We start from the raw sequence: 23,585 nt of genomic DNA on the forward strand, positions 1-23,585 counted from the left end.
CATTTACGCTCATACATCCTTAAATATTAATATTTGTACTTAGTATTTTTTTTATTAAACTTGACAGAGACAATTGTCATAATTTTATAATAATAGTATTTGTTTTTAATGGAACTTATATCAATAACAATATTAACATCTATCTTTTTATCTATTAATTATCCAGCGAGTTTAAGTTGATTTATTTGCCTATCATTTAAAATTTTTCTTGCTAAGAGATGAATTTCCAAAAATCTCATTCTTTAGAGCTCGTATGTAGTAAATAAGGAGTTCGAAGATTATAATTAACACGAAACACATTTCGCCTTAGAATCAGAATGAACCTCTTTCGGATAATTGTAAGAAGTATTGACGTAAAATATACAGGGTTTTTCAACATGTCTAGTAAATTTGTACAATGATTTTATTTAACAAAATAATGAGCTTGTATAAACATGAAATTTGTTTTTTACACATTCCAATGTAAATATATTAATGAAAATTTAGTTTTTTGTTATCTTATGATTCCTCCTTAAAAAAACGCCTTAGACTTCAGCTATGCTGAAAAGCCCTGTATAAAATAAATACAAGTTACAAACTACTGTTTGCATATTTATGTGTGTGAATGTATGCATGTGAATATGTATGAATGTTTTTCATGGTGAAGGAAATGCATACAAAAACAAACATTATATTATTTGAAAACACAAAACTAACTCTTTTTATTGTGACATATGCTTCTTGCATTTTAAAATATTGTACATGGTCTAGGAGCCAGTGACCGCTAAAACTTTACACTTTACAGTGACCACTAGCCCCATATTTTTGTTATTTTATATTTTCCGTACTTGGGATCAGAATTACGATTTTTATCCCTCAAAAAGTGTATGAAAAAATCAGATTTTAATATGTATAAAACGTTTATGTGAAGTGTAAAGCTTACCACCCAAAAATTACGATTTTCTGTTCTATACATGGTAGAATGATGGAATTTTCACCAATCGACTCAAAATAAAGTCAAATTAGAAGAAAAGTTCGAAAAATTTCAAAACCTACATCGCAACCCTCCAGAAATCCATTTTACCTATTTTCCGGGGTTTAGTTGTGGAAAATGAAATTTAGTTTGACTTTAGTTTAGGTCGATTGGTGAAAATCCCATCTTTTTAGCATGTATAGAACAGAAAATCTTTATTTTTGGGAGGTTTTTCGCAAGTAGGCCAAAAACTTTTGCAGGATGTTGTTGAGTAGGCTTTTTATGACGAAAATTACGTCAGTTATCGAAAAATTAATAGATATCAATATTAGAGGGCTTGATAAAATAACATTCCAAAATCAGTCGACTACTGGCTCCTCAACTAATAATAATTTAAGTCGGTCTGTCAACTTTACTAGACTATCGATTTAGTTTGTGGTTGCTTTAAGTAAGTTAATAATGTTTATTTGTTTGTTTGGTATAGTTAGTTGGTCGGTAATATTTATTTGATCTGTTTCATTCAATCAAGGATATTTTACATGATATACACATACATACATTATTAAGTAAGTACTTAGTATTTATTTATTTTCATTTATTTTACATATTATTTTACATTTAATGAATATAAGCATCATATTTTTAATTTTTAATGAGGAAATTAAAACATTAAAGATGCAAATTTTATAGTATGTATTAATATGGTATTATCAGTTATGTATATGTGACATGTATAGGTATGTGTGTAATGTGAGAGTGTAATCAACACTGTCTATACAAGGTATTTCAACAATTAACTCAGTCAACTGTTTGTTTTCACTTTTATTTTTATATTTTGTGAATCAGACACTAAATTATAACAACAGTGATGAATCTTTCCACTTAACACCATCCTCTTTAATATAATTTATGATTATTAATCATTTGTTATTATATTTATTATATTTATTATATTAAATAACAATAATGCAATGAAATAAATGATTCAGATAGTATGAAGTACATTCAGATTGTATACAAAACATTATTTTATTTATTGTATTATATTATTATTTATATTAAAAATGATAATATAATATATAATGTAATATTATTTGGTGTAGGTGCCAATTTATTACGTACACCTGCAATTTAACTTAACTACAACAGATTACTTACATTGAACATGTTTAAAACTTGATTTTATAACAAAATACAATTACATTTTTACATAATTTATATTAATATACTTTACAAGGTGTCCAACAACTAAACTACCCAGCCTTACTCAAGATTATATTGTTTTATTTTGATTAATGTATAATACACAAGTGTTTAGTCGATTAAAAGCACGTTGAAAAATCAATCATAAAGTGGGTACTATTTCAGGTAGCGTTCAGCAGAAAAGCGTTCATCATCCATTTGTTCACCCGATTATTTTTAGCCTTTTTCATGTATGAATTTTATTTCAGGAGTTTCCAAGGTAATAACACGATACTTGTAAGTTGGGCATATAAGTCTGCCGTTTGTATATATAGATAACATTGAAAATTTAATACTATTTTCTAACAAATTTAAATAAGTTCTTATATAAGTATACATTTATACAATATAAAATATATAAATATTATTTATACAATTTCACTCTATATTTTACAATTTCGACGTATGATTTATTGCAAATTACATAAGAAAACATCGCTGAAATCAGTAGATATAGAGATTTTAAACGAACACAAAAATTGAAAAAATTTTTTGAAATTCTGAAAGTGTAGATAATAATTATTAACTAAATTTTACAAAATTAATTCTACAGCGGTAAACTTTTCTTTCTTTAATCATTCAAACTCATTTTAAAGTTTGTATTATCATATTTCTTTTATTTTTCTCTTTATAGTGTTGAAAGTCCTAAACCCAACGCATGACCGTCCTTAATGGTGATGAAAAGTCTTCGATTGCATTGATTGCAATTTTAAAATAAAGATGACTTACTTAATTCCCTCTAAGTAATAACCTCTGAATGAATTCCAGAAATATGTAATCATATGTCGTATGTTTCCCAATACTCCTACCTTATTTACAAATGCACATGATTTTCTGAAAATCTCTTATGATTCATTTATAAACTTTCTACTGAAGAAGAAGGCCATTAAAACATATTTTTCCGAATCAGTTAGACCCATCTTTAGACTGACAAACCATTGGGAATTAGATACTGAACATTGAGTATTCAATGGCATTACATATGCATATATCTTACTTCCATGATTTGTTTGAAAAAAATTTCAATACTTGTTTTATTGTTTAACCTCGCCCTTGTTTTACATTCTTAACATACGTTTGGAGCAGAGTTTATTACAGACACGTATAGCTACTTTATATTATCTAAGGCGGAAAAATACAAATATTGAAAAACACAAAAAAAAAGAAATTTTTACTGATCAAAATACAAATCTTTTTCTTTATTGTTATTTTTATCACATTTTCGTTATTGCAAATTTTCTATTTTATTGTTTTCTTTAAAGAAAAAGTTAAGAGTCGAGTAACTGTATTTTTAAACTCAACTTTTTAGTTTTAACACAGTTAATGTTTAATAAATATATTTACTTTTTAACGAATATTTCCACCATGGACGACAATTGGTCTATCAATATAAAAAATGATTTCTAGTGTTTCTTTGGTCACTAGCTTAAAAGGAATGTATTTGGACCAATATTTTTATATATTAGTTTTTGATCCTATCATTTAATTTACGTATTAAAAATTATTATGTTTTTATGGTGGAGACGCAAGGAAATAATTCCTGATATATTATTCCAGGCGCTTCTAAATAACCATTAGGTAAATAATCATTCCATTTATTTAAAATTAGATAAATGGAATGATAAATAAAAATAATCCAATTTTTCATTGATTTATAAGAGAATTTAAACTGTTTTGAATATAATGCGAATATTTTAGATATATTATAGAAGTAATTGGATGTATTTATAGAAGTAATGGGATGTATTTAAATATTAAATTTGTTGTATTTATTTATTTATTTTTATTTTATTTTTTGTTTGTTTATTAATTAAGATTGAATATGAATATTAACTCATTAAATGTACCATTAATAAAAACATAAATTAATATATTTATAAATAATTAATATTATTATTATGTATTATTATATATTTAAACAAAAGTATGTTTTGTTTAAATAAATATGAATACTAACAACATATTTATTTATGAATTTCTTTTATTGAATATTTATTTATTTATATATTATTGAATTAAAATAAATTTTTATTTATGTTTAAATGATAAATAACAAACATAATGCAAATCTATGCAAGTATATTTATTATATTATAATATTGTATAAATAACACCTGGTTTTAAAGGTATTTATTATATGATTTTATTAATAATTCATTTTGTATTTACGGAAGTAATCAATGGGTGTTGTTTTTAAAACAATAGTTTTTAAAAAACCAATAATGACTAATGAAGTTTTTATGTCTTCTTTTGAACAACAAAAAAACAGCATATATAAGAAAATGAACATATAAGTCCAAAATTATATTTAAAAAATTTTTAAAATTATGATAAAAATCGTTTAATTTACTAACGAAGTGTTTCTAACAAATTAAATGAAGTTTTTAATGATTAGTTTTTAAGAAAAATATTATCTGTAAAAACAAATGAATGTCTTAGGTCAAAATACATTTAATCTTTAATGCACTGTATAAGAGTTATACATTTAAATGTTTTGAATAAAGTGTAAAATATGGTATAAAAGGTAAAAATATGGTGTAAAGGTTTTTAAAGACCTTTTTGTTATTTTGTTTTTCAAGAAATGAAAATTTGATAACATCTATCATCAATGGTTAAAGACAGTAAGATGTCTTCAAGTGAGATTTTACCACATGGCACGGCCTTTGAAATATAAGGTAGCTAACAAGTGTAAATGCGTTATCAAAGCTCAGTCGATTATAATTGCTTGAACTCGCAAATCCATGTTTTGACTAAAATTTGATCGTAAAATTTCGAGATTCAATGGTAATTTTTTTATTTGTATAGCAGCTATTGACAAGCACTAGTGTTATCAAATTTGGTAGTTATTACATTTTGGAAACATTTTCACATAAAGGTCGTTTAGCCATCGCTACTAGATTGGTAGACATTTAAAAAACAAAAAAATGTCTAGAGGAGATTGCAGTAACAATAATATGGAAAAATTAATGTGTTCTTTTATAAAGTCTGTCTCGTAAATCATACAAGTCCTGCAGTATTTATTTATATTTTTTCAAATGAAATAAAATTCCAGAGTAAAAGATTCTTATCGAAAAGGTTTTATTTAGTATGCAAATACCTAATATTAATCGTAGGCATATTACGCGGATTTTAAATAACTTAACGCAGAATGTCCGTAAATCCACTTTTTTACAGAATGAAATAAAATTTTAAGTATAGATGTTAAGAATAACTATTCCCTTGAAAATTGCTCAATTCTAATTTTTTGCCCGTCAATTAATGAACTTATTCGCTATCAAAGTTAGTAGTTTTTGCATTGGTTAAATGGCGTAAAGTACCAGATGACTAAAAGTGGCACATTTTACATTAAAACTTTTCTACAGATTTTTTTCAAAAACAACTCATTGATGAATTTTTTGATTCCAAGAAAACGGCTCTTGCCCGTTTCGTTGAATAATTTATAGAAATTATTATTTATTAAATTTATTTGTAATTTATAGAAATTACAAAATAATTTAAACAAGGCAATTCAAAAAATTAAAATTATAAAATATATAAAATTTACGTTGGGAATTTTTGAAATTGTATATCTTACAAATTTATAATTCGCGTGATTTACTTACTGTCCAGTGTCCATATATTTTATATGCACTATATAATAATTATTACTCGTAAAATGTTGATATTTATGTGTTATAAAATATTTTATAATTACTGAATTTTAAATTAATAAAATTGAAAAAATAAAATAAAAAAGCAAGTCATTTAAATGACATTTAACAACAGTTAAATTTATAAGAAAAATAAAAAATATAATATTATTTTTATAAATGTTTATTTATCATTATTATTTTATTATTTTATTTATAATAATTTATCATGTTTTATGTGTAAATGAGTCAAATCTCACACATCAGATCTGACCTTATGAAATTAAATTTATTTTTATTTTTAATACCTTAATTAATTGGTTTTTTCGAAGATAGAAAAATGGTCTCTCTCAAAACACCACCAAGAAACAAATAAACAAATCAGGAAACGAAACGTCTTTATTAGACTCAAGACAAGAGTTATGGATGTACTTACGAAGATAGACCAACTAAAATGGAGATGGGCAGGTGGCATGATAAGGAGTAGCCAGGAAAAGTAGAATTAAATTGTGACAAACTGGTATCCTAGAGATGGAAAAAGGAAACGGGTAAGACAACTAAAGAGATGGGAAGATGAGTTGAAGTTCACAGCAGGCCCTCATTGGAGAAGGATTGCCAGACACAGAGCACAATAGAAAATGTTAGAGAAGACCTTTGCCAAAAGACAAACTTAACTTAGAGATATCCCCTAAAAGAAGAAAACAAACATTTCAAAACAGACGGAATAGAAGGCTTATTGATTGATTGATTGAATTAGTTTTTGAAAAGTTTATTTAAAAAGGCTCAATATCTTCAGTATTCTCCTTTTATGCCGTAATTAATTAGTATTATTATTCGAAAAAGATAAGTATCTTCAAATTTTCCTTCAAACGAATAAACTGCGCCCCGTGTTAATATGTCACGTAATCCGAAAATTATTGATTACTTATCAGATAATATGGCAGATTCTAGAAAACCTCTTTGGGTTTTACTGTATGCCAAATTTCCGTTTTAAGCATAACATAAAATATTGAGGATGTAAAGTTGGAAAAAAACACACCATCTTGTACCATAAATCAAACAATGTACTGTACTATTTCCTCTTAATAATATACGTACAGTATGCAACTGGCATAATTACATTACTATCTCAATACTCAACGAATTACAACAAAATTTCATTTTGATTTTGCCCAAAGCCTTTCAAAAAAATCAAATATTTTGACAAGTAAATTGAATTTACAGTAGAATTATCGAAAAACAATAAATTCAATGTAAGTTATGTGAATTTCATATATTTACACAAGTTAATATTTGATTTCTGTTTCTTTAAAATCGTATAAAACTGGTTTTTTTAAAGACTTACCACACAATACACTTTAAAACTTTATATAAATAGCTTTAAAACTTTATCTGTCTGTCAGTCAGTTAGTCAGTCTGATGATGCAGTTTTTTTTTAAAACAATTCACTGCTACCATACGATGGTTTGTTACGTTTGTTGAGATAAGTTTGTTTTCAATATTATTTGCTACAGCAACTGACGAGATCTTTCATATTAAGAATTACAAAACTGATTGTTTTAACATCAAACAAGTTTGTTTTTAAATTCTAGAACAGGAGTTCATTGTATTAAAAATATATACATTTGCTACCATAACTTGTTATAGAGCAAAGTTGGTACTCTATTCAGCTCGACCTACTTCAATCTTTATACCCTGTATACATGAAATATATCAAGGTATACTAATTTGAGTCCCAAGTTTGTAACGCTTACAAATATTGATGCTACGAACAATAGTTTGGCATAGGTGCTCATAAATTTACCTAAATAGTCCATTATCCATCTGTGAGTTTCAATTCGTAAATGAGCAACATAGGTGAGATTGAGTTTTGGGTCCGTAGAAACAGAACAAAATTACATTGCAAAATACGGATAAAATTGTCATTTGGTGTCCATTTTCTCAAAAACTATAAATGATAGGGAGTTGAAAAAAAATTTCCAGGTAGCTTCAACTATTGGTCTTCTATTCAAAAAAGATTCTAAAAAAATTAATAAAATTTCTTCTTTTGAAAATTGTCGTCATGATAGGACCGATTGTGTTTTGATCCAACCGTTTTTTGATGCTAACACACAAAAACAGATGTATTCGATTTGATTTAAAATAATAGAAAATCAATTCGAAGTGTGTATTTTCTTTTATTCAGTTTAACTAAACAAGCATAGTTTTGATACGCTGACCTTCTGATCTATACACGTATCATTTTTATTACAAATTATCTGTCTGTACGTCTGATAATGACCATCACTTTCATTAAGTAACCATAATTTAAAAAAAAAAATCGTTTGGTAGTTTAATAATTTGGCATTACGAAAAAATTGAAAAAATCCATTTATAACTTCAATCAAAAATGTCTTCACATATCAAAATTTGGGCATTTTAAACATGACCAATGCATACTGTAATCTATTTGTATTGAATATGCTTTAAGCCTTTTTGTTATAAACGCAAAAATATATGGTACATGCCCTTCTTCGCTTCAATACATGACAGGAGCGCACCTCAACACATATCAATTTATTCTTCTTGCCGTTTTCACAAGAAGCAAATCTGTTGTAAATTGTGCTTAACCTTTCTGGGAAATATGATTGATCTATGGCTCTTTTCGTTTGAAAGTAATAAGAGGAATATCCGATGGCTGTAATTACCGGGCCTTTAAAGATCCTCTGAAAATTCACTATAGAATTTCTGCAGTCAACTGTCACTTGAAAACTTATTTTAGTGATCAAATTCATATTATTTGCAAGATATATCCGACAACACAGTTTTCTGAACTGTTATTTTGAGGTGGAGACAATTTTCAGCTCAAGTTATGATTCGCTCGATAAAAGAGAATAAAAGAGTCAAAGAGAATCTTGGTAAAAACGACAGACATTTCCTTGACTGACATTAAATCCTTGATGTAGCATTTTTCCCGAGCATTTTGCCCTTGTCCATTACATAAAACGCACTTGCACTTTCAACAAATAATTCTCACTTTTTTCATTAAACTATAATAAAATTCTTTTTTATATAAAACAATACTAAAATAAAAACAGTTATAAGAATTTTACTTTCATCTTAATTAATCCAACTGCCATTGTAAAAGAATAGGTTTACTGACACAGTCATAATATTGACAACATTATATTGAATTCATATAAATGTATTAAATATTTATAAAAACTTTAACGAAAGGTTAATATCACAATCAATATAATAATAAAAGCTTTTTTTTTATTCTTATTATTTGTTATAACAATCTGTTAAGTACTGAGTATATAAAACACAAAATAATTATGTAATAAAATTATTATATTCGAAACGTTGCTTTTATTTTAATCATTAATATACAGAGTGAGCCACTTAATCTATTCATATAAATATCTGGTTTTGTAGTGAACCATTCAAAAAATAACTTAAACAAAAGCTGCAGAGTTTGAGACCTTTTACACTGACTTACAGCTTACAGACACTTACAGTTACTCAATTATTATGAGAAGCAGAGCACATATAATAATTAAATTAATTTTTGGAGTTGACATACATAACATAATAATTTTTGTTACATTTTGTATTCAAACAGACAACCACAACACACATCTGTAATAAAAATATGTTTTTATAAATAAGTAATATTAAATTTGAAAACATTATTATAATATTTTGACTTTTGCACAATCAAATACAGTTTGTTCGCATCTTTTCTATTCAATAATATAAATATAATCATAATAATATAATATATTTATCTATTTTAACAATATCCATAATATATAAAGTAATATAAATAAATAAAAAGACAGTTTCACACTTTTAATATAATATAAACTATTATTATTATTATTATTATATTCAATAAATACAAATGAATAAATCATATTATAACGCATGACAAAATGTATACAAAATACATATTTATAAAATAATATGAATAAAATATAATGGTTATGGTTACAATATATGTATGTGTGGTTGATTATAGTGAATAGTAAAGGAAAGATATTGTGGTGTGTTTAACCAAAAAGGGTAAATATTATATTTAATATTTATGCTAACGTATGTGTTATAACGTATATACTATTACAGGCAGGGTCAACATACCTAATAGATGGACATAATCAAACTTATTCCTCAAAATTCAAAAAAAAAAAAAAAAAAAAAGTGAAAACAAACAATTGAATGACAGAATTGTTGAAATAGCCTTTATAGAAAGTTTTGAGTGCTTGCATTATTATTTTATAAAATTATTTTATAAATATTTTTCAGCGTTACACACTTGGGACTAAACTTAGTATACCTTGATATATATTACACATATACAGGGTATAATAAAAGTCTCATGAAGATTATAATTTAATATCAGTGCTTGCTTATCTTTGGGTTCCCCGGTTGATTTACTAATACAAAAAAAAGTGGACAAATGGAAGAATAGTGGAACGAACAAGACCAAAGTTTTATGTTAAGGTCTCACCACTGGGGGCCCCACGTAGATATGCGAAGCCAACGCACATCCGTTGGAGGAGTTTTGCAAAGCGAGTATCAAAAGTATATTATGTCCATGTATTGGGTAGCTGCCATCTAATAGACTAGCAACCCCAAAACATTTTCATATTATATTCAAACGTTTGTCAACGCACACAATATATCGAAAACTAACTGTGTGACAAACTTTCCAAAAATTTTATAATTGAAACAATTTATTCTTAAAATTAGGGTGGGATTTATACACATACATACTCAGTTTATTATTTTAACCCCTCTGAGATACCATTATCAAAGGGAGTTAGTACTTATTTCTCCATTACTTGTATCCCATAATGACATATGTACAAATTCCAAAAAAAGGAATTTATAAGATTTATTATATGACTTCAATTTGCGACAAATTATTTCCGATTGGGATTTACATGATATCAAATTGATCTCAAATGTTTATCAAACTGTTTGTAATTACTAATAATACCCGCATAATTATGAAGTATAAAAATCGGAGAAAACTGTTTTTCGTTTCACTACTTTAGACCTGATTATTCTCTTTAAACCTATCTTGAAAATTGAAGGACTTTTTCCATAACTCTAAGCTTTTTGGAATATGTTTTTTTCAATAACTTTAATTAGTATTCACTTTGAGGTAAGTTATACGAATTTTTTTTCATTTTATCAACCCAATTACTCATCATCGACTTTCCAAGTGAATTACAATCCATGACCTCTTTCAACCACTGCGTGCATAGAAAAAGAAAAAGAACTATGGAATATTTCTAAAGTAATGAAAGCGGATATGTGCGTAAACACTTTCTCAGGTATATTTATTTAAATAAAATTTAAAAAAAAAAAGATTATACAATCATATATTTACGCGTAAATGATTATCAATAATTTATTATTACAAAATAAGTACATTATATTTTTTTAAATTATTAATTAGCAAAAAGTAATAAAATTTATACTTTCTACAAATAGTTATAATGTAAATATCAATGATAATAATTAAACTAGATGTAATATGTGATTTGATTCTAGTTTTAATATCTTGTTAATTATAACAGAAATTATCTAATCTAAATGTAATGGAATCTTAACAGATTAAAGAGTAACTTGGGTATGAAAAGCAGTTTAATAAAATAGTTTCTATTATTATAATAATTACTGGAATTTATTTATATAATAAATATTTTTAGATAAATTTAAGTTTATTTTAGAGCATTAAAAACTTCGTAAATCAAAATATTATCTGTAATGAGTGATCCAATTTCAGTTTTCTATGTTTTCAACTTTGTAAATTAAATGCTGTGAATATTTTCGCTTTTGTTTCAAACGTTAATTTGAAACATTCTATTTACGATGTGAATCGTTTAACTACACTCAAAAACGCCCAACGCTCAAATTGTGCCCTTTTTTTGCAAAATAACAAGTTTGTAAGAACTGTATTTAGATTTTTGCGGGAAGATTATGGCCAATATAATCATCTTAGCATGTAAATAAATCGCATCATTATGCAAAAGCTCGAGAAAATTGTAAGCATTGTAGACAGGGTAATGCGTTTGTGGGGGGGGGGGGGGGGTTCTTAATAGTCGTGTCTCTATCAACCAACTTGGAGTGTCGGTCAACCTAAAAACTGACATGCACCGAGCTTTAGCCGAAATAACCCCCCAAAACTTGCGACAAGTAATCGAAAATTATCTCGAACGAATAAACTGCTACAGAAGATCCAGACGGCGCCCACTGGCCTGAGTTTATTTTTCATATTAAATGGAGTATATTTTAAATTCATAAGGATGTATAAGCACAAGTTATAACAAAATTCATCATCAAAGTTGTAAATAAGGTACAAATAATTTCAACCACAAGTCTAAACTTGCCTTGGCGCTCGTACTACCTTAATAAAAATATAACTTAGATAATCATAAATTTTGTGTCTGTGGTTTTTCTTTAATTGAAGTTATGAAACTCAATTTTGATTATCCTATTTATATTACAAGGGGTTTTCTTTCCTAATTTTGATCAAAATAAAAGAAAAATAAGCTCACTGATCGTACCTTTTTACATTTTTTCAACAGTTTGGACTTGAAATCCCCCTTAATATAACAACAGCCCCACTATACATTCAAAATAGCTACCTTGATTATAAAAAAAAGGAAAAAAACAATAGGCTGGCATTTCCCTACTAATTAATATGAAATAAATTCCAATTTACTAAGGTAGCAAGAAAACAGCGTTATACATAAATATCTACAAATTGTACATAAAACTTTAAAAGATTTATGTATAAATATTTTTCAAAGAGGAATGGTAAAACATATAAATTTTATAATATATAATGGCAGTAAAACCTTTTTTGGCTATTTTAAATTTATTCTCTTAATTTAGGTATTAATTTATTCGTTATATATGTACATATAAACAATACTAGGTTTACCAATTAAATATATATAATATAAACCTATTATCTACCTTAAAAAGTAATATAGTTAACACCTTAAAAAACAATTAATGTATAGGAAGTCACACCAACAATTTGACTTTATTTTTTTATTTGGTTGCAAGTAAAGTTAAACTTGGCTTCGATCTTCGATCTTAGAGCTTTTTCGGTCGCAAGTTGTCACTGTGCAGTAAGGAATTTTTGCAGTTAAAACTTCTTTAGGCACATTGAGTACTTTTTAGGTGAACAAAAATCATGGAACTCGCGTCATCAGCGTTTGTAATGGAACTTCTCTTAAACGGTTCGACCGATTTTGATGAAATTCTTTGTGTGTGTGCAAGTAAATGCAAAGATGGATTATATTTACAATTAGATCTACTACCAAATGTTTTTGAGGGCTCCACACCAAAAAATTTAAATCGGTGCAATAAATTATGGACACGCATATAAATAATATCTAACATTAAATTATACTATTCAAATACATTTGCCCTAACCGCCATATTTATCCAGAATTGTGAACAGGTTCTTTGAATAGTATTGAGGTATTATTTATTATTATTATGGTATTGTGAATAGGTATTTATTAGAGCTACATGCGAGCTCAGCGGGCTCCACTGCTGAAGATCCAACTTGGCTGAAGGCCAGTTTTTCCGAAGTTTTATGCTTTCACTTCCTTCAACAGCTTCGATCTTTTTAATATAGATATCACTGTGTCAGTAGATATCGGTATGAACGCCATACTGATTTGATCATTGAGGAAGTCACCAAATTAGTCCATTTTCGCTTGTCTATCTGTCTGTCAACACGATAACTCAAAAACGAAAAGACATATCCAACTGAAACTTTTATAGCGTATTCAGGACGTAAAAAGTGAGGTCATGTTCGTAAATGAGGAACATAGTTTAATTGAGTCTTTGGTCTATAGGACCCCATTTGTAAACCGTTAGAGATAGAAAAAAAGTTTAAATGAAAAAGATACTCTTATTACTTTGTATGTAAGAAGAGTGGTAATCTTTACACGACGAACACTGTCTTCTATACATATTATTTCCACAAGTAACTCAGTTAATTGTTTGTTTTCACTTGTTTTGTTAATCTTACATTAGATCCAAAAACTATAATACAGAATATTTGCTTGGTACAAATAATATTTGCTGTTGTTGTCAACGTTACTTGGAATATCTACGTAACATTTCTCATATGTATCCATCCTGTATTTTAAATGTATATCATTGTTTTTATGTACACCAAAACAATATTACATACACATTATTAGGTGTAGTTATTGTTATTGTTATATTATTGTTGTTGTTGTTGGTTAGTTTGTTAAGGGTTGTACAAAACTAGATATAAAATATACCACACAATACATAATAACAATAATAATTATTTAGATTTAATTATACTGATGTTATGTTATTTTGTGTTTTGTATATATATCTCTATAAATATCTTTTTAAAACAATTTTAGTTGTATGTATTAATGTAGTTATTTAAAGCTCTAGTACACAGGGTTAGTACATATATTATTGGATAGATGCTAGCTCCCATCCCACTTCAATCCTGCTCTACATCGATTTAATATTTTATTTTGTATTTAACACTTTAAAAATAATTTATCAAGCTCATTTTATATAAGGGTTGCAATTTTATGTAATTTTAGTTATTTAGATACAGTTAAAAACAAGTAAAGAATTCGCTTTTCCAAAGAAATTTAGTACTATATTAACCCTTAGGATTGAATCAAAGATAAAAACAAATTAGACATCTATAGGTCCTAGAAAAACGTCGCCGTTTGACTACCTTTGCCATCGTCAGTGCCAATTAGATAATCGCAATTATTCGCTTAAATAATTAAGTCCAAGTAAATTAGCAAGTGGTTTTTAGTTTATCCTGGCAAAGATTATTAAAAATTAAATAAAGTAATATGACACATACAGGGTGAAGGAGACAATTTATGGACATCTGTTCAACCAAAGTTATCAGACATACAAAAAAAGTTAGCTTATCATTTTCTTTCTATGATTTTGTTTTTTTTAAGCTTACAAATTCTGTGTTTGATTTTATAACCTTTAAATATTGTTTAATTTACCTACGACCAATAAAACCAATTCATATAAAAACAACTTGAAAACATATATATTTTTATTTGGTGAACAGGAAATAACAATTAATGGAAATAAATATGCATTTGCGTTGGCGGGCGGTTTATATGTTTTACATTTTAATAAATTATATCAAAATTTACAACATGTTTGTACATAACAGTTTATCTCTACCTCTCCATCCATGTGTGTTAGGTAAGCTACAACAAATATGGGCGGCTATATGGCTATATACAGCTTAATAAATTTTAAGTTTTTTTACCTCTTTGTCGACTTCAATATAGTATGCAATACGGAGTAAATGTGTTAAAAGTGGTTAAAATGGACATGAAGTTTTCATACATTTCGGAACATCCAAACAAAAAAAGACAACAATTGATTTGAAAATAAAAGAGCATTGGCATCCGATTAAAACTCTTTTAAAATTTTGGATTTCATATTTATTGTAAAAATTTCCCTAAAATTTCTCCCTTATTTCTCTGTCAATTATCTATAAAAGTTCAGCAAACTCTCTTTTAAACGGCATTTTTATAGAAATCCAACTAAAAGTTTATGAAAGCCGACGAAAATTTGGAATACCCTTGAGGGAAAGATTAGTGCAATCAATGATACTGGCCACAGTGTAAAGAAGTTCATTCATGGCTTACTCCTAACTGGAATAAGACGTGGAACACTCAAGCTCGAAGGACTTTACTCTCAGAAAGCGCTCTCCAGAACTCTTCTCCAGAACTCATCGAACTCTACTCCAGAACGCTTTAAGCGAGTGATATTTAAGTCACGCAAAGATACTAGGCAAAGGGTGCCTATGTGATTTCTGTACTATAGCCTTTTCCGAAGATGGGCTAGTAGGGAAGAAAGTCGCGAGCGTAAATTTAAATGAACGTTGATTGGAATAATACATTTTACAGAATGGAGCATTTCACATAATAATGAGGGTTGTAATCAACAGCCATCAATTAGCTAGTTCTTATTCTTAGTGGTAGATTCTTATTTGTAAGACTGACTAAAAAGACAAAAATCGTATAGTCTGATTTATATGGCTTTGCAACTTCTATACACTGTATATGGAGGCTATATGAGGTTCGCACTAAATTTTTTTTTTTTTAAATAAATATTTTAATTTTAGTTTAAACATTAACCAGAAGTGTTAATATATCAGATTCAGTAGTTAGTTGTTATAGGTAGGATTATGTTTTTTTCGGCATTTGTGTGATAATGTTATCCAAAAAAAAAAAAACGGTAATTTGAATAAATTTATGTTTTTTGATTCGTAATTTTTTGTTTTAAATTTTTTATGTTGTTCTGGTTTTTGATTTTTAATTGATATATTAAAATATTTAATTAATTAGTAATTTTGCATTACCATTTTTAGGCACCCAACTATATACGGGTGACTTGCTAATGCCGTTATAAATTTGGCCAAAAAAATTTTTCATGATAAAAATCATTTTTAAAATTAAATGTCGCAAACGTTATCAAATACACAATTTCCCAACATTCTCGAATTCTTATAAGAAATTCAACGATACGAATCTCACTTATATATTACAAATATTTATACCTCTTAACTGAATAGATTTAATATAGACAGGTATTATTTCCACTTTTACTTTAAAAAACCTTTTTGTTAATGTAGTAATAATTTATGTCCAAAATGTTTTTAAGTTATTTAAATTAAGGCTGTGCGTTATTTTTAAAAATAATGAACAAAATTTTCATGGCTCGTTGGTCTAGGGGTATGATTCTCGCTTCGGGTGCGAGAGGTCCCGGGTTCAAATCCCGGACGAGCCCAGGTTAATTTTTTTATTTCATCAAAAATAATATATTAATAGATTTTCATAACATGTTATAAGTATACTGATCTTGTGTTAAGTTATCTTTTCACAAGGTTTATTTTCCAATTATCTGTACTAAACGTGAAGTCGAATGGGATTTAATATGGCAAAAAAACGAAGAATTATCATTTATTCGAACTTCCGAAATTTCCTCGAAGTATTGGATACACTGGTTTCAAACAAAGAATTATGATTAACATTTTTTTTCAAATTTTTCTATTGTTACCCAATCTTATTGCATGATTATCGAATTAAATATGATACAGTACTAAGAAATTATTAGAACTACACCTAATGATTACAAAATTAATAAGAAAGTATATATAAAATTATAAATAAAGGAAAGCTGCCAAAAGAACACACAATCTTTGATGAACGAAGGCACACTTTCTATATCAAAAAGGAAATAATTTGACTCAGTGGATCTCTTATACTACAAAAGCTGGCAATGTTTTTTCTAGTTAATTTTATGACGGCTAAATTTCTGATATTTCTTTCGTCATTGAAATTAAATAGGAATAAAGCACTATCTTACTCTACATAATAGTAAACATAATTAATATAATTTATTATAAATGAAAAATGACCTATAATTCTATAGGTGTAGGTAGCTGATAGGTTTATTATATTGTATATGTAGAAGACAATCGATAACTATTTATTGAGTATCGTACAAATATTGATATTAATTGAAATAAACTCATTAATATTTGCATTTTGATTCTGAAAAGTCCGGATGTTTACAATATATCTATATTCTAAATATTGTATTTTATTTTATTTAAATGATAAATATTATACCATGGAAATTATAAACCAAAAAATTTGTTATTTAAACTATATAAAATTTATCTCCAAATAATAGTTCAATTTAGTAATATACAAAATTAAACAATAAAAAAACTCCCAGCATAAAATAATCAACTTGGCAAACTTTTGGAACAAATCGATTGAAGATACTATGAAACTATAACCATATACACAGAAATTTATTGTCATTATTGTAATACAAGTCAGGTAGGATTGCTAAAGATATAAATTTTATTATACACCGATTGATGAAATAAGTCTTCTGGTGTAGCAATGTCACCTTACCAATTTTTAGCTTTTCACCTATTGAGTGAGTAAAAATACATGTTCATATGCGCAGAAAAAAGAATGATTTTATAATTTATTCAAAAACTATTCTTTTATAGGGAAAAATACTACAGCATGGTTTGATTTAATATATGTTTAATGTATTGACTTGCGCTCCCACCAAATAACAAGTTTTTTTAATAAAATAAACCATTTTGTCAAGCCTTTCTCGCATATTAGGGAAATAAATCATTTTGCCATGCAACAAACAGTCCCATAAAATCGAATTACTATAACAGGCATAATCTGTTTTCGACAGAAAAGTTCAAATGAAAGAAAAAACTTTTTAGGTCGTGAACAATATAAAAATTTCAGCTTGATATCTCTTTTCGTTTTTGAGTTCTCGTGATTACAGACGGGCAGACAATCGGAAATGGACTCTCATATATGGCAAGATGATATTATGAACACCTATACCAAAATTTTGTTCGTGGTGTCAATATTTTTAAGCTTTTCAAACATGGGATATTAAACTTAAATATATTTGATATATACAGGGTATAAAAAAATCATCGATATTCCCTCTTAGATATTAAATTTTCCAATACCATCCGTGGATACTCTGTAAAACACAACGCCTTTATAAAATAAAATTTATGCTTTTCTAACATAAAATTGAATGACAGTTAGGCTTAAGACTATAGAAACAAATTTCAAAAGATGAAGTTTAAAACTAAAATAACTTTTGTCATAAATGTTTTTTTTATTAATTTTTAAAAGTATATGAAAAAATATCTGCTTTTATTAATTAACTGTACGTGTAATATTGTCCCACGTTCTATCCAATGGATTTCTAACCCATAATTATATTCAGATATATCAGCGAGGGTTGACGTTTTGGTAAAAGTAATAGATTGTTTGCGCCATACGCAAACCTGGTTTTATTATTTAATTATTACCAAAATTATATTTCTTCAGATGTTTGGATAAAAAGCTTGATTTTTTTTTATTGAAGTTGGGCTAAGTATAATTCAATTTTGAAAATATTGTCCGATTATTTCAATAAATAAATTTCTTCAAAAGTAGGCATATTTAACATGGGTCTTATGGGAAAACGATAGATGGATGATATGTTTCCAAAGATTAAAACTACTTAAATTAAAGTTAAAATCTTAACAAATTATTGAAAACAAAATAAACTCGTTGTGCTCGACTAATTAAGGATGTATATACTACGATATATAAGACGAAAAGTAAGAATACAATTTTCCGATATCAAAATATCGAAAATTTTGTATATAACTATTTAGCGTTCGATATTTCGAAAACCAAAGCGGATATCGAAAAATTTTATTCTTATTTTTCGTCTACATTCATGATGTTATAACAAAATTCATCATCAAAGTTGAAAATAAGGTACAAATAATTTCAACCACAACTCTAAACTTGCCTTGGCGCTGATACTACCTTAAGATACGTAAATTTTATCATACCATTGTTTCTATTGCTTAAATTTTTCTTGTTAATAAATTGAAATAAGTATAAAAATCAATACTTCATCAATTTTTCAACTATTCATACTTCATTATAATTAAATTTAATTGATTAAGTAATCAATTAAATTCTAAACTAGACATACGTATGTATGGCTACTACTTACAAAGTGTAGGTATAAAAGGTATGAACTAATAAAAACAATTTGTATGAAAATAATTAATAATTAATAAATAAATACATAATTTTAATTATTATTTATAAGCTATTGAATTCTTATACCTATATATATATTTATAGAAAGTACTAGACCGTGAGCTCATAATGATAGAGAAATTTTTGACTGTTTTTTAAAGGTCAAGTGTCGAATTTTTGATAGCTAAGTTTTTTGTTAAAATAAAGGAACAGATTAACATTACAATACGTGAAAATGGTACATGATTTACAACTATCGAAACGATTGGAAAATCGGAAAATAGTTTTGTTTTAACAAGTTTACAAGTACACTTTATTTTAAACTCTTTTAATAACATCGATTTTTTTTGCATTAATAAAAACCTATTCATGTAAAAGACAATAGAGAAACATTATTTTTCGAATTACTATAAAAAATTCATCAAAGATTTGTTAGTTTCTAGCAAAACAAGATTTAGCATGGAGTTCTTATGGCAATCCCTCTGTTTAATATCTGCCTAAGTATTAGTTAGTTTAAAATGCTTATATCAGCCATATTTCTTGGCAAATTTTAATTTTAATTTCACTTTTTATCATCTCTTTTAGGTATTTTCATATTTTGTTAAGAGGTGCGATAGAATAAAATAGTAAACACAAATTCGATCCATGATTTAAGCTTATATTACCTACCAAACTTAGCATTATCAATGCTCAAAAAGATAAATACAAAAAATCATTATGGGCTCATGGTCAAAATATATCTTTAAGTATCTTATAAAGATAATTTTATTATCTTATTAATTAATATTATAGTTTAAATTTTAAAAAATATAATTATTAATTATAATAAAATTATATAGATCGTATATAGATATATATTTATTATATAATCAAATTTTTTATTGGAATTTAAAAAGAAAAAAAAAATTCCGCATTTTCACACGAGAGATATAAGTCTAGTTGTATGCTTTATATTTACCTCTATATACAGGGTGATTCAATCACCAAGAAGACTTCATCGTACATGGTTTGAAATTTGTGGATATCGCTTAAAAATTTTGTTTATTTCTTAAATTATAAAAATCTTTAATAAAATCAATAACAAGTCAGATAATTTTAATAAGTGAGTATAAACAAATTTGGTTTTTATGAGTTAGCCCCCTACTCCTGGTCCCACAATGTCGCACATTTCGTAGGTAAATAATGGATGGTCTCTTAGCAGACTTTTTTGTGAGAGAAAACACTGAAATTATTATATATCGATTATCAAAAGAAAATATTTATCATAAGAAAATTTGTGGAATTCTAAGCTGGAAAATATTAGAAACCGTACGCATTATCACATTTTTAATTCTGATGGTATATTGGAATTGAAGCGTAGAAAAGGACAGTTTTGAGAGGAGGGAAACTTTATAATTTTATCTTCGATTTTTCTATAATATATTACACTCTGTATACAGACGTCACCTGATATTCAGATCACTTATTTATTAAGTCTGTAATTAATCATTAAGTCTATGTTTTATAGGTGCAGTATATTTATATTTTAATTTTGTCTGCTAACAAGTTCAGGATATAATAATTATATTCGTAATAAAAACATGTTTAAAGTGTCAAACAATCACAGTAATTTTCCGTTTAATTATTTTGCATCGACAATTTTAAAATTTTCTTTGTGCTTAATACAAACAATCAATGAATATTGATTTCGCTCGGCAATTTCAACTTCAACTTTTCAATGTTTTGGTGTGAAAGTTCTAATTTTGAAGGATAGAATTTGGCATGATTTCTTGTCCAAATCTGACAATTCAATGCTTGATTCATTACATTTCGTTCAGGTTTTGGCAACGAATGCAATAAAATTTGACTAATATTCGCAATATGGTGGCATATAACTTTTACGATTTTATCTTCAAGCTTGTTATTTTTTACTTATACGAATGAATACATCTCTTCCCTACTCCACAGTACCAAAGCCACACAACCTTATGGTATAAATAAATAATACAAATTATTATTATTATAAATTCTGACTGTTCTGTTGTAATTTAAGTCACAATTTAAATATTTACTCGCATAATAATAATTTAACACTTTTAAACCACAATTGTTAAAACATACATAAATACATACAAACATATGAACATAGGTACACATGAACTAATATCCACACCTTTTTTATTTGGTTTTTATTATGTATATATGTCGAAGCCACCTAGCTTACTAAACCGTTCGGTTAATAGCCTAAGTTTTTTTTTCTAAACTGTGCCGTTCAACTACCAGCCTGAACGATATTTAGTCATTCAATCAAACAGCTAGGTAAATGACTAGCCTAATCATTTAAATTTAGTTTCACTTTCCGACACCTGGTGCTGAAACGTACACACTCTAAATGTTTTGCGTACCATTGTAAAAAAAAGTATAATGGAAAAGTGCAATGACAAAAGGTTGGAACTTGGTCCTTTTAAAAACTATTGATTTTCATTGCAAGTTCAATTTTTTTTTTTTTGAAAGAAACTGTGGCAAGTCAGTCACCTTTTTGTGACTAGGAATTCCAAAAATGCCTACTATAAATGATCGTCGTAGTTTAAGTAAAAGATGTGTTTGTTTTAAAAACTAAGTTTGGAAGTATGATGGAATATCATTCAGACCGCTATAGTTGCACGGTGCCGTTTAGTAAAAAGGTTATCCTGTTAACTGAACGGCTAATTAAGCAAATTGGCTGCGACATATATATAATTTATTATTATAAATGTGGCTGTGGCTAGATGGCTTGGCTGAACTGTTTACAGACGGCAATTTAACAACAACAAAAAACACAAAAAAATTATGAACTCAACTAACTTAACTCACTTGACTCAAATACAAAAAAAAAAAGTTAAAAAGTAAATTGAACAGCTCTTTTGTATTTGTTTTTTGAGTGAATATTATTGTATTCCATCAGTCGTACAAATAAAAAGCAGAAGAAAATATACTTTAAATAAATGGGTGTAAATATTACACTTCTTGTAAATATATTCAGGTAAATATAGGCTTTAAAATTATGTACATATTATAAGTTTACCCGCGGCTTCATCGTCTTAAGGGCAGTATATTCTAGTCTAGAAAATTGAATAAATCGATATTTTTGCATATTTTGAAAGGTTATATCCTTAAGAATATGTCATTAAACGGATTTTTCAAAATTCGAATTATTAGATACAGCAGAGTCAAGTAAAATTATTTTCCGAGTTACTCTGTCGAAATTGTCCCTCAAACTTAAAACGCGTTTTATTGACATATGCTTGAAATTCCACAAATAAATTTAATCGAGGAAAATGAACGAAAAATGTTAGTTTCAAAGCCACACTTGTGATACCGGCATCGAATTTGCTCTAAGTTTTCAGGTTCAACTAAGACTTCACTTTGATTCATAACTGACAAACATTAGATGCACGCTGTAATTAGAAAGTTGTTCTATATAAATACACAAACATTGTTTTTGTAAACCGAATAGCTAAGGCAGTAATTTAAAGCAAAAATCTAGCTTTTTATGCGTTTATTAACTCAATTTGAACAAAACTGGTCTTTATAGAAAAACAAATCTCTTTTATTGGATTTATTAGAAAATATCTTTTGAAGAGTGCCTAGATTTAGAAACAAGTATTTGATATTAATTTCGATACGAAAAAATAATTTGGGTAGAACTTGTCAGTCAGTTTTTGACTAAACTGTACGGATGCGGAAAAATGTTTCGAGCAAAAAATGTTGCTTTTCTAATCAATAATAACTTTCTAATTTAAAGTGTTTATCTATCGATTAAAAGTTATGGATTAGGGTGAGCTTTTTAATGAGCTTGATAACCTAGGTCGAGTTTAATGCCTGCGTTAAATGTGCGTCTTATTTTTCGAGTTTCGAGCATATGTCAACTTAAAAGCACACTCTGTATATTTCATATATACAAGATACAATAAGAAAACCTTAAAAAACCTATACTTAGACATTCAGTCAACCGACATAAATAAAAATGAAATTTAGTTTAAGGTGTCGTATGTAAGTACTTGATGAAAACAGAAAGTGTTAAGTAGTTTACAATTATTTGAGAACTTCTTTAACAATATCACTTATAAAGTCAATCTTCTTCAATGAGCA

At 27.1% G+C, this 23,585-nt stretch overlaps 1 protein-coding gene and 1 non-coding gene across 2 annotated transcripts in view; one reads left to right on the forward strand and one right to left on the reverse strand.

Annotated features, from left to right (window-relative positions):
- Positions 1-23,585, reverse strand: part of LOC123299701 (homeobox protein invected) — a 112,781-nt gene that overhangs the window by 83,414 nt on the left and 5,782 nt on the right. The window lies entirely within an intron of this gene.
- Positions 16,594-16,665, forward strand: Trnap-cgg. Its single transcript has one exon. It is a non-coding gene; the product is annotated as a tRNA-Pro (tRNA).

The sequence above is a fragment of the Chrysoperla carnea genome, chromosome 5 (genome assembly GCF_905475395.1).
Source record: "Chrysoperla carnea chromosome 5, inChrCarn1.1, whole genome shotgun sequence".
Classification (NCBI taxonomy): Eukaryota; Metazoa; Arthropoda; class Insecta; order Neuroptera; family Chrysopidae; genus Chrysoperla; species Chrysoperla carnea.